We start from the raw sequence: 12,856 nt of genomic DNA, 5'->3' as shown, positions 1-12,856 counted from the left end.
ATAGAGCTTGCTTTGAGAATGTGACTTGCCGTGTGATTGTAGGTCCTTGATAATTGCTTTGAGTCTGCACCTGAAGAACTAGGTGAGTGGTATTATTGATAAAGCTATGTTAAACTAATTTTGGATAAATCTTGCTTGCCTTGTTTTGACAAAAGTATTTTGCTAGCATGAATCAATAGCTCTTGTTTGATATGTTAAGTATACTCCTTGTTGATGCCATCTTTGAAAAGGATACGGTCCTTGTTAAATCGGGCTACGGGCCTAAGTAACACAAGTCCCTTGTGCTGGAGGACTCTAAACTTTCGCAGTACTAAGTATAAAAGGATACGGTCCTTGTTAAATCGGGCTACGGGCCTAAGTAACACAAGTCCCTTGTGCTGGAGGACTCTAAACTTTCGCAGTACTAAGTATAAAAGGATACGGTCCTTGTTAAATCGGGCTACGGGCCTAAGTAACACAAGTCCCTTGTATTGGAGGACTCTAAACTTTCGCAATACTATTGACCAAACGATTACGGATCGTACAGCCCTTGGTACTTGATGATGAATACGGTTCATCCCTTGCTTTGCCGATGTTATGATACTGGAATGATGAATACGGTTCATCCCTTGCTTCGCCGATGTTATGGTACTTGAATGATGAATACGGTTCATCCCTTGCTTTGCCGATGTTATGATACTTGAATGATGAATACGGTTCATCCCTTGCTTCGCCGATGTTATGGTACTTGAATGATGAATACGGTTCATCCCTTGCTTCGCCGATGTTATGATACTTGAATGATGAATACGGTTCATCCCTTGCTTCGCCGATGTTATGATACTTGAATGATGAATACGGTTCATCCCTTGCTTCGCCGATGTTATGATACTTGAATGATGAATACGGTTCATCCCTTGCTTCGCCGATGTTATGGTACTTGAATGATGAATACGGTTCATCCCTTGCTTCGCCGATGTTATGATACTTGAATGATGAATACGGTTCATCCCTTGCTTCGCCGATGTTATGATACTTGAATGATGAATACGGTTCATCCCTTGCTTCGCCGATGTTATGATACTTGAATGATGAATACGGTTCATCCCTTGCTTTGCCGATATTATGATATTTGATTGATGAATACGGTTCATCCCTCGTCTGGCTATTGTTGATTGGTTTGTTTTGAAGGACCTCGGCTACATTCATGTAAAACCTTTATTATTAGTACCATTCACTGAGTTTTGTACTCACCCCTCTATATATATGTAGGTGATGAGCAGGACGGCGGCGACGCCTAGATCGTTTTGGATGCTTATTTTGGAGTCGTGATTATGTCGGCTTTACTTTTGTATTTACGTCGGCGATGCCCTGCTTTGCATGTCGGCAAATCTTGAAAATCATGCTTCTTGAATTGTATTAGCTGTATTTTGTATATGTCGGCTCGAGAAGCCTTTTGATCAAGATGTAATATGTAATTTTACTTGTTGTATTCAAGTTGTGAAGTTAATTGGAAATGTTTGGCATTGCTTTGATCTATGCACTGCTCTTATGGACTGCTCGTATTTTAGATTATTGCTTCCGCATTTGTGAGCCCCCTATATCCATACTCTGATTGTGTTAAGTTTTGTAAAGTTGGCCTTCGGTAATTACGGATTACTGGCCATCACGGCACCAAACTACTAGGGGTGGTTTGGGGTCGTGACAACATGCAACACAAATCCGATCATGCAATGCAGCTAGATAATCCATAACAACATTCAAAGTAGATCAAGAATCTAACCTCAAAACTCGAATCTATCGGTTCAAACCACGAAGATCAAGCTTGGAAAACTACTCTCACTCAAGAACTCTTCTTCCCCCTCTCTAGAGCTTCTCTCTCTAAAACAAAGATTTGAGACAAAATGATTGTTTCTAAGTCTGCCGGCTGTCTTAACAACTAGCTCGGACACGTGGCGTTATCGGGTTGGTTCAGCTCCAAAAGGTGATTGATAGACAAGACAAGTCTCTGACAAAGTGTATGCAGCAAGCTCGGGTAAGGCACATCGGCAACAAGATGACATCGGTTCAAATCAAGGATCCAGCAACAGGATAGAAAAACATCGGCTAGGGAGGACGACACTTTGACTAAGCTGTGCCACACCTTGGCCGGGGTGTGCCACATCTCAGCCTAGGCCATACCTGCCTGCGGACAAGGTTCAAGTGCAGAACATCTCGGCAACGAATGCCCGAGGTGAAGATGGGGTTGAACAAGATCTCAAGATAGTTCTAAGTACAAAGGGTCAAAGGCGGACTAAGCTCAAGATGACCTCGGCTTCACACACACACACACACTAAGCAAGGATCAAAGTCATGCAACAACTTTAAGCAGATTAAGGAAAAAAAACAAAACCTTCAAATTAGCATAACAAGCAAGATCATGCAAGTATGTATGCAAGCATGACAAGAGTAAGGTGAGGGTTGTTACAAAAACGAAATACTGGAGGTGTGCAATCCCCGCTCGAGCGCAAGAAGACCCGCTCGAGCGGATCACCTAAAAACTGGACAACAAGGAATTGAAACCAAGGCCTAACCAACCTGTAACAACCCTGCTCAAAACATCCTAAAACCCAATCAAGTGGAATTAAAGGACGACAACAAGATAGATACCACTACCAACTTCACGGAACCGAGTCCGGAACACAACAGAACAGTAAAGGGACAACCGGGATCGCTATAAAACCACTATACCTTAACGATTTATTTGGAAATTAAATAAAAAAATAAAGTTTAATAGAAAAGAAAATTGTATAAAAATGAATGTTGAATAAGAATAAAAATGGATGCTGCATGAAATTAAAATGTAATTTCATTCAAGAAACCACTATACCTTAACGATCTATTTGGAAATTAAATAAAAAAAAGAAGTTCAATAGAAAAGGAAAAAGAATAAAAATGGAAGTTGAATAAAAATAAAAATCGAAGTTGCATAAAATTAAAAATGGAAGTTCATTCAAGAAACCTCTATATCTTAACAGTCTATTTGTAAATTAAATAAAAAAGGAAGTTGAATAGAAAAGGAAATTGAATAAAAATTGAAGTTGAATAAAAATAAAAACGGAGGTTGCATAAAATTAACAAGGGAAGTTCATTCAAGAAAAACCACTATACCTTAACGATCTATTTGGAAATTAAATAAAAAGAAAGTTGAATAGAGAAAGAAATTTAATAAAAATGGAAGTTGAATAAAAATAAAAACGGAAGTTTATTCAAGAACCCAGAATAACTCAACGATCTATTTGGAAATTAAACAAAAAAGGAAGTTGAATAGTAAAGGAAATTGAATAAAAAGGGAAGTTGAATAAAAATAAAAATGGACGGTGCATTAAATTAACAGTAAAAGTTCATTCAAGAATCCACATTACCTTAACGATCTATCTGGAAATTAAATAAAAAAGGAAGTTGAATAGAAAAGTAAATTGAACAAATATGGAAGTTGAAAAAAATTAATAATGGAAGTTCATTCAAGAAAACACTATACCTCAACGATCTATTTGGAAATTAAATAAAAAAGGAAGTTGAATAGAAAAGTAAATTGAATAAAAATAAAAATGGAAGTTGCATAAAATTAACAATGGAAGTTCATTCAAGAAACCCGTACACCTTAACGATTTATTGGGAAATTAAATAAAAAAAGAAGTTGAATAGAAAGGAAATAGCATAAAAATGGAAGTTGAATAAAAATAAAAATGGAAGTTGCATAAAATTAAAAATGGAAGTTCACTGAAGAAACCACGATATCGTAACGATCTATTTGGAAATTAAATTAAAAAGGAAGTTGAATAGAAAAGGAAATTGAATAAAAATGGAAGTTGAATCAAAATTAAAATGGAAGTTCATTCAAAAACCACTATATCTCAACGGTCTATTTGGAAATTAAACAAAAAAGGAAGTTGAATAAAAATAATAATGGAAGTTGCATAAAATTAACAATGAAAGTTCATTAAAAAAAAACCCTATACCTTAACGATCTATTTGGAAATTAAATAAAAAAAGAAGTTGAATAGATAAGGAAATAGAATAAAAATGGAAGTTAAAAAAAATAAAAATGGAAGTTGCATAAAATTAAAAATTGAAATTCATTGAAGAAACCACTATATCTTAACGATCTGTTTGAAAATTAAATAAAAAGGAAGTTGAATAGAAAAGGAAATTGAATAAAAAATGAAGTTGAATAAAAATAAAAATGGAAGTTGCATAAAATTAGAAATGGCAGTTCATTCAAGAAACCACTATACCTTTACTATCTATTAAATTGAATAAAAATTGAAGTTGAATAAAAATAAAAATGTAAGTTGCATAAAATTAACAATGGAAGTTCATTGAAGAAACCACTATACCTTAACGATCTATTTGGAAATTAAATAAATAAGGAAGTTGAATAGAAAAAGAATTTGAATAAAAATGGAAGTTGAATAAAATAAAAATTGGAAGTTGCATAAAATTAGAAATGAAAGTTCATTCAAGAAACCACTATACCTTAACAATCTATTTGGATATTAAATAAAAAGGGAGGTTGAATAGAATAGGAAATTGAAAAAAAATGGAAGTTGCATAAAATTAGCAATAAAAGTTCATTCAAGAAACCACTATACCTTAACGATCTATCGGGAAATTAAATAAAAAAGAAAGTTGAATAGAAAAGGAAATTGAATAAAAATAAAAATGAAAGTTCATTAAAGAAACAACTATACTTAATGATCTATTTGGAAATTAAATAAAAATGGAAGTTGAATAGAAAAGGAAATTGCATAAAATTGAAGCTGAATAAAAATAAAAATGGAAGTCACATAAAATTAACAAAGGAAGTTTATTCAAGAAACCACTATACCTTAACGATTTATTTGGAGTTTAAATAAAAAAATGAAGTTTAATAGAAAAGAAAATTGAATAAAAATGAATGTTGAATAAGAATAAAAATGGATGCTGCATGAAATTAAAATGTAATTTCATTCAAGAAACCACTATACCTTAACGATCTATTTGAAAATTAAATAATAAAAAAAAGAAGTTCAATAGAAAAGGAAAAAGAATAAAAATGGAAGTTGAATAAAAATAAAAATCGAAGTTGCATAAAATTAAAAATGGAAGTTCATTCAAGAAACCTGTTGGAAATGGTAGAAAAATTCTGGGTAAAACCAGAATTTTTCCTCAAGTTTGGTCTATTTTTTAGGTGGGCCCCGAATGTCGATTTACTCGGGTCAAAGTGGTAACGCGTTCTTTGCCGCGTTGTGATTCACGTGGTATATTTGGTTGCTCAAAACCATTACCGAGTGAATGGGAAATTGAAGCCAAAGTGTGCTCCATGGAAATGGAGTTTTGGTGGAAATTCCTTAAGGTTGTAAATTGGCTTGTCCCACATTGATTTGGTGGGAAGTTTTGAAAGAGTTTATAAGGCTTGGGTGAGATACTTGGGGTGTGCCCCAAGGGGTATCCAAGTGTTTTAGAGGGAGAGGTTATGGGCAAAATGGGCTAGACCCATTGGACCCAAAATCACCACACGCGCGCCGCCGTCCGGTCGGGCGGGCTGGGCTTGGGCGCGGGTGCGTGGTGTAGTTGGGCTTGTTCAGCCTAATACTAATCTTTTTGGGCAAAAAACATTTGAATTTAATTTTATTTTTGTTAAAATAAAATCCAGAATTCAAATTAAACTGGTTTGGATTTACTATTCATCCAAACAGGGCCCTTCCCGTTTTAAAACAGAATTAAACTGGTTTGGATTTACTGTTCATCCAAACAGAGCCCTTCCCGTTTTTTATCTGTTTGAATTATTAACCCAACAGATTCAAATCTGTTTAAATTTGAAACTAACAGGTTTCATACCTGTTCAATTCAAAACCAAGAGCCACCTTTACATCTATAAATAGACTAGCCTCCCATTTGGATTTCATTGAGAATTTTCGTACTCCATCTTCTGCTTTAAATCTCTGCATTTTGCTGCATTCTATTTCTGAAAGAAAGAGTGTAAACACTTTGTGTGTTCGACGAACGATTAAATTGTAGTGCTGCTTTTATTCGTTGATAAGATCATTTTATCCTAGGAGATAGACGTCCAAATTCTGAAAGCACCGTGGAGAGGACGAATCTGTCTTAAGGACACAGTGTCAAACACTGGACTTGATCAGAAAATAATTCGAAGAAATTTAAATCAAGTAAGTTATTTATTTTATTTTAAGTGTTGTTATTATTTATTAAAATCAGATTTAAATTTTGTTTTTGTAACAAAATAAAATCTGTTATTTATTTATGTATTTTTTTTATTTCAAGTTTGATTTTTGTAATCAAACAAATTTTCTCATTTTCTTTATTTATTTAAATTCTAATTGTTGTTGTGTACACAATAGAATTAAATCTTTTAAATACAGTGAAGATTGTCTTACAATCTTAAGACAGATTCCTTTTTGGTATCTTCATTGTATTTAATTTTCTGTGTTTTCAAACTAATATTTTGGTTGGAAAAACAAATAGTGATTTATGCTATTTGATAGATAGTAGTAATATACTGTCTCTTTTCTTTGACAACTAGTAGTAATATATTGGTGTCATTAACAATTGCAGAATATTATTTGGTGTTACAGAAAATTATTTTGGTATTTTATTTTTCTAGTTTTAGTAACAAGGAAAATAAAATTATATTATTTTCTAGTTTTAGTAACAAGGAAAATAAAATTATATTATTTTCTAGTTTTAGTAACAAAGAAAATAAAATTATTTTGTGTTTGTTCTGATTTTTGTAATCAGATAGTTTTGTGGTATTTTATTTTCGAGTTTCAGTAACAAGGAAAATAAAATTACAGTATTTTCTAGTTTTAGTAACAAGAAAAATAAAATGATTTTGTGTTATAATTTATTTTCTGGTTTAAGTAACTAGAAAATTAATTTGTGGTTTGGTTTTCTGATTTTTGTAATCAGATATTATTTCGGTATTTTATTTTACTAGTTTCAGTAACAAGGAAAATAAAAGTATTTTGTATTGTAATTTATTTTCTGGTTTTAGTAACTAGAAAATTAATTTTGTTAATCAATCATGTAACTTTGTGACTTGGTCACAATCTGTTAATTTTGTAAGTAACTTATGGTTTCGTTTGGTAGACCACTTATTTTTTTTTTTGAACCCTTTGTGAAAAGGTGTTAATTATTTTGACTTTATCATAGTTCATCGTGAGTATACACGGAAGAATTTGTTTCTAGAGTAAAATATTAGTTTTACAAACTAATTTTATTTTTATTACAATGTGGATTCATAGTCTTGAATTGTTTTTGCACATGAGTCGGAAAATATATATATATATATATATATATATTCACAAGAACATTTTAATGCATATTTAATTTGTTTATTTATGTACAAATCAAACTTATTAAATGTAGGTATGTTTTGTCATTTTGAAGTTTAAAATTTTGTGGAGAATCCTTTTATTTCATGATGCAAGTGATAGGATCGTGAATGATTAATTTATTTTGTTAATTCATTATTTTTAGTTGATGCGTTTGATATGCATGTATGATATCAACTCAAGTTATTTCTTAACAATAATTTCAAGTGATTTGGAATGATAAATTGTTATGTCGACTTTGGACATAGGCAGGTAAATTTGAATATTTCTAATCAATTTTGAATGGGTGTTTAAACACCAGAGAAATTTAAACATGAAGATGTATGTAATTATATCGGTCCGTTTAATTGGGAAGTAATTTAAGAAATCTTTTATGTTGATTATTGAATTATGTGACATGAGATGTCATTAATAATTATTTTACTTGCGTAGTAGAATTTGTTAAACCATGAACCATTTTATTAATATGGGGGTGTATCTCTTGCATTAGTTGAGATAATTTAATTTTCTTCTGTCACAAATATTTTTATGACAGTAACATTTATTTGTTATTGAGTTGCAAGAATGTATACAATCAAATGGGTTTTTTGAATTGTTTGATTCTTAGGCAAAATTTTTTATGAGGATATGATTTTGTCAAAACATTAATTCTGACTTGAGTAGTCATAATTATTTTGGTTTTTTCTTGAATTTGTTTTAAAATTCATTGATTTATATTAGAAGTGATAGGGGTGGTGAATATGATGCACCATTAAATGAATTTTGTGCACAACATGGCATTATTCACCAAACTACAACCTCTTATTCTCCACAGCAAAATGGAATTGCTGAAAGGAAGAATAGAACCCTAAAAGAAATGATGAATGCCATGTTACTAAGTTCAAGTTTACCACGGAACTTGTGGGGGGAAGCAATATTGTCTGCTAATTATGTTCTTAATAGAATACCCCACAAGAAAACTCCCTTATTTTCTCATTTGGAATTATAGGATGTGTTGGGCAGGTTTGTTTCAGGTTGGTTGGGTTTAGAAACCAAGTGTTGCTGTCCAGAATTTTGGATCTTCGCTCGAGCGAGGAGTTTGTCGCTCGAGCGAGATGTTGTTTTTGGTTCTTTGCTCGAGTCGGGGTTTGGGTAGCTCGAGTGAGAGTTTGCGTCTGGTTTGGGCCTGTAGCTTTGCATTCTTGGCTCAAGCGAGTTAGTTCGTTCTTCGCTCGAGCTATAGTTCCTTCGCTCGAGCGTGAGTCTGGTTACAGACCTGAGGGTTTGAGTTCTTCGCTCGATCGAGTTTTCTTTCGCTCGAGCGAGCTTTTGGGTTGTTGGCTCGAGCAAGTCTTCCTTGGCTCGAGCGTAGCTTCTCTGTGTCTGGTCGCTCGAGCGACCAAGTCTTCGCTCGAGCGAGCCTGTCCAGTTTATATACGCAGCAGCGGGTTTTGATCAGTCTTTTTCATCTCCTTTTTGATTCCAAACCCTAGTTCCGACTTCTCTCTCTCCCTACTCACCTTCTCTCTTTGGTTTGATCTGTTTAGAGTGTGTTTCTACCCTAGTTGCTTTATTAAAAAGATAGAGGGAGTCGAGGGCTTTCATTTAATCTGAACAATTGGCGATTTGGAGCACATTGGTATTTGGGTATTCATCTCTGTCTTCTCCATTTGGGTTGTCTTCTTCGAGGTAGGGATTTCCTACTCCATTTTATAAGTTTTGTTCTAAGTTTTGGTATTTTAATAAGTTGGGGTTACTTTGATAATTTTGGGAAAACCCTAGTTGTTTAAATTAATTAATTTGTATAATTAATTTAAGGGGATTGGGGAATTTGGTTAAATTCATGAAATTGGGAAATTTATTGCTTAAATGGTGTAGTTGGATAATGTAAATCACTCGCCCATTGAATTGTTGATATATTTATTTCCAGTATAGAAATAACTGTTTTGGGCTATCGGTGGAGGATAGTCGTGATTGTTGTAGACATTGCATGTGGATTAGGAATAACTGAAACTAATCACATTGGTTAAGTCATTAATTTTGACTATTGCATTGATACAGAAAATACGTGTATTGATTGAGCATTGCATTTGCATACATTGTTTTGTGTGGGAGGAGATAGGGGATGTACTCCACGGTTTAGGGGAAGATAGGGGATGGACCTCTAAACCGGATTTTGTTTGGGAGGAGATAGGGGATGGACTCCATTAGCATCACTTTTATGTGTGCTTATTTATATAGAAGTGTTTTTATTGATACAGCACTAAAATGTGTATCAATCTGGAAGTATGAAGTGTTTTGATTTGAGCTTGAGTCTCATTTGTTTGTTGATATTGGAAGAATGTGAATATGATATATATAATTCACTGTTGTAAGTTTGGCCAGGTTCTGAGCCATGTTGATAAAGTTGGAAAGTAAAACGTGTCTTAGACAATAGTGTCATGAGGCTGTAAAATGAAGTAATTGATTATCTTGGTTAACCATCTGTTGAATGCTATTGTTTTATTCATTGCTTATATGTGGTTTAGTATATTTCTACTGGGCTGTGGCTCACCCTTTATGGGAACATTATTTTCAGGTTCAGGTGATAAACTACCTCCAAGGACTTAGCTTGGGAGGGTTTGGCTTCTGGATTTGAAGAAGACTATCTTTAGTTAATTGTCTTTATTTATTAGTACATGTAAACATTCAAGCCTAGGGCTTTATTTGTATTTGAGTTAGAACTCATATTTTGTATCCAAGTATTGGCTTGGAAAGATGTAAGCCCATAGGGCATTTAAATTGATGTTACATGTAATGTTTTTATTTAGCAATACTCTGATGAATGAATTAATAAATTGTTTTCTTTAAGTATTGCATGTTGATGATATACAAATAATGGGTTTATTTTGAGGGCGTTACAACTTGGTATCAGAGCGTACCGGGTTTGAATACTTTGGGTACGTGGGAAGTGATTAGTATCACATTGGGTTCGTCTCGTTTGATAGAGACTTAGTGTAATGTTATATGCTTATGTGATAACATGTTTATGTGATTATGTGGGTATGGAATGTAGTTCCTAGGATGTTGGTTGGACCCTTGAGTTTCTAGTAGTCTTGTTGGAAAGGCACTTGATCACTGCTGCTTCCAACCAGAACTATAGTAACGCATTGGGACTATCATTATCCAAGAATGAAATTCGTAGGTGCTTATGTGATTATGTGCTTACGTGGAATGAATTATTGTTGTCCAATGCATTAGGACGCGAGTGTTTAGCTTCGGCACATTTATTAATGTGCTAATGTCTTTGTTTCCTTTATTAGGATGTCAGGACGAGAACGAGGACGCGGTAGGCGTGGTAGGCCGGGTAGGCAGGAGGTGCCTGTGCCAGAGGAGATTCCGGTAGTTCAGGAAGGAATTGGCCAGGCCAATGTGGCCGAGCCAGTAGGCCAGCAGGCTATGGGCGCTCTAGCCCGAGAGATAGCAGGGGCATTCAGGGAGTCAGTAGGCATTCTCAGAGCTGAGAATCAAGCTCAGGTTGTTGCTGCAGATGCAGGACCTTCCTTTCTGAAGAGGGAGTTCTTCCGGTCTAATTCGGATGAATTTGTGGGTGATCGTAAAGAGCCGCTTAAGGCTGATGAATGGCTCGAACAGACAACGAAGACGTTTGAGATGCTTGGCATTGAAGACGAGGGGTTGAAAGTGACCTTGGCATCTTTCCAGTTGAAGGGGGATGCGGGTCAGTGGTGGAAGTTTACTAAGGGTCGTATAGGAGGTACATGAGAGGCTTTTGTGAATGCTTTTCAGGAGAAATTCTTATCTCCAGCAGTTAGGGAGAAGCTGAGAGACCAGTTCTGCCAGCTTAAGCAGTCGAGTTCTTCAGTGGCCGAGTTTGAGGCTGCATTTACTAGTTTGTCCAGGTTTGCACCTGAGTTGGTGGCGTCTGAGGAACGCCGTTGTATTGAGTTTGAGAAGAAGTTGAGGCGTGGCCTCAAGCTGAGAGTTGGGGGAACTATGATTCGGGATTATGGGCGTATGGTTGATGCTGCAGCCCATATGGAGATCATGATGCAGGAGGAGGAGGAAGGACAGAAGGGCTCCAAGAGGAGTCAGGATTGTCAGAGTGATGGTAGGAGACAGAAGGGTTTTAATCCTCAGCAGTCTCAAGGTAGCTTTTCTAGATCGACTTTTCCTGTGCCGAGTGCTAGTTCGGGGAAAGGCAGTCAGGGAGACATTACCTGCTTCAAGTGTGGCCAGCTGGGCCACAAGTCTCCAGTTTGTCCTCAGAGGGGAGGAGTTCAGAGAACAGCATCTTCTTCGGCTCGATCTCAGAGCCAGAGTTAGGGTAGAGGCCAGCCACTCTCGTGTTATCAGTGTGGTCAGCCAGGGCATATGAAGAGGTATTGCCCGCAGTTGGGTGGCACACCTGGTGCATCTGGTTTGAGGCCAATTCAGGGTCAGCAGCCAGCTCAGTCAGGTCAGGCCTCGAGGGCCAATCAGGGGGCTTCATCGTCCCAGTCGGTGCAGCAATCTTATGCTCCTAGGGGTGAGCAGGTTGATCAGAAGTCGTCTGGGCGCGTGTATGCTGTTACCGCGCAGGATCTTGTGCCGGCACCATCAGTTGTGAGAGGTACCTTCTTGTTTTGCAACTCGGTTGCTAATGTTTTGATTAATACGGGTGCATCTCATTCCTTTGTGTCTGCTGCATTTGCATCTGTTTTGGAGTTGGAGTTAGCACAGTTAGCATCTCCTATTTGTGTAGTGTCACCTCTTGGGGGTGAATTGATTTTGAAACAAGGTGTTAGGGGTTGTGATATAGAGGTTGATTATCATAGAATCCCATTTTCCTTTGTAGTTATGCCTATGCGGGGTTTTGATGTTATTTTGGGTATGGACTGGTTATCGTCATACCGGGCAGTTATTGATTGCTACCGCCAGAGGGTCACTTGTTGTACCGTGAGCGGAGAGTATTTTCATTTTCTGGGGGACCGGGTTGGTGATGTGTTGCCACCGGGGTATGTTCCACGAGGACGGAGTGAGCTTAGTGGCCTACTTGCTAACCTGTCGATTAGTGAGGATGATGAGTCTCAGATTGTGTTGCCAAGAGTGGTTTGTGAGTACGTGGACGTTTTTCCCGAGGATCTTGTTGGTTTGCCACCGCATCGGGAGATTGAGTTCTCTATTGACCTAGTGCCCGGCACGGCGCCGATTTCTATGGCACCTTATCGTTTTGCCCCAGCTGAGTTAGTTGAGTTGAAGATTCAGCTCCAGGAGTTACTAGACAAGGGCTTTATACGTCCTAGTGTTTCGCCGTGGGGAGCACCGGCCCTCTTTGTTAAAAAGAAAGGTGGTGCTTTGAGACTTTGTATAGATTACCGGAAATTGAATCGGGCTACGGTTAAGAATAAGTACCCTATGCCTCGTATAGATGATCTGTTTGATCAGTTGAAGGATTCCCGTTGTTTCTCGAAAATAGACTTGAGATCGGGTTACCACCAGTTGAGGGTCAGGGAGGAGGATATTCCGAAGACGGCATTCCGTAC

This window comes from Camellia sinensis, chromosome 12 (assembly GCF_055761805.1).
Source record: "Camellia sinensis isolate YWXY chromosome 12, ASM5576180v1, whole genome shotgun sequence".
In the NCBI taxonomy this organism is placed as follows: Eukaryota; Viridiplantae; Streptophyta; class Magnoliopsida; order Ericales; family Theaceae; genus Camellia; species Camellia sinensis.
The sequence above is the reverse complement of the archived record's forward strand: the minus strand, read 5'-3'. Positions refer to the sequence as shown.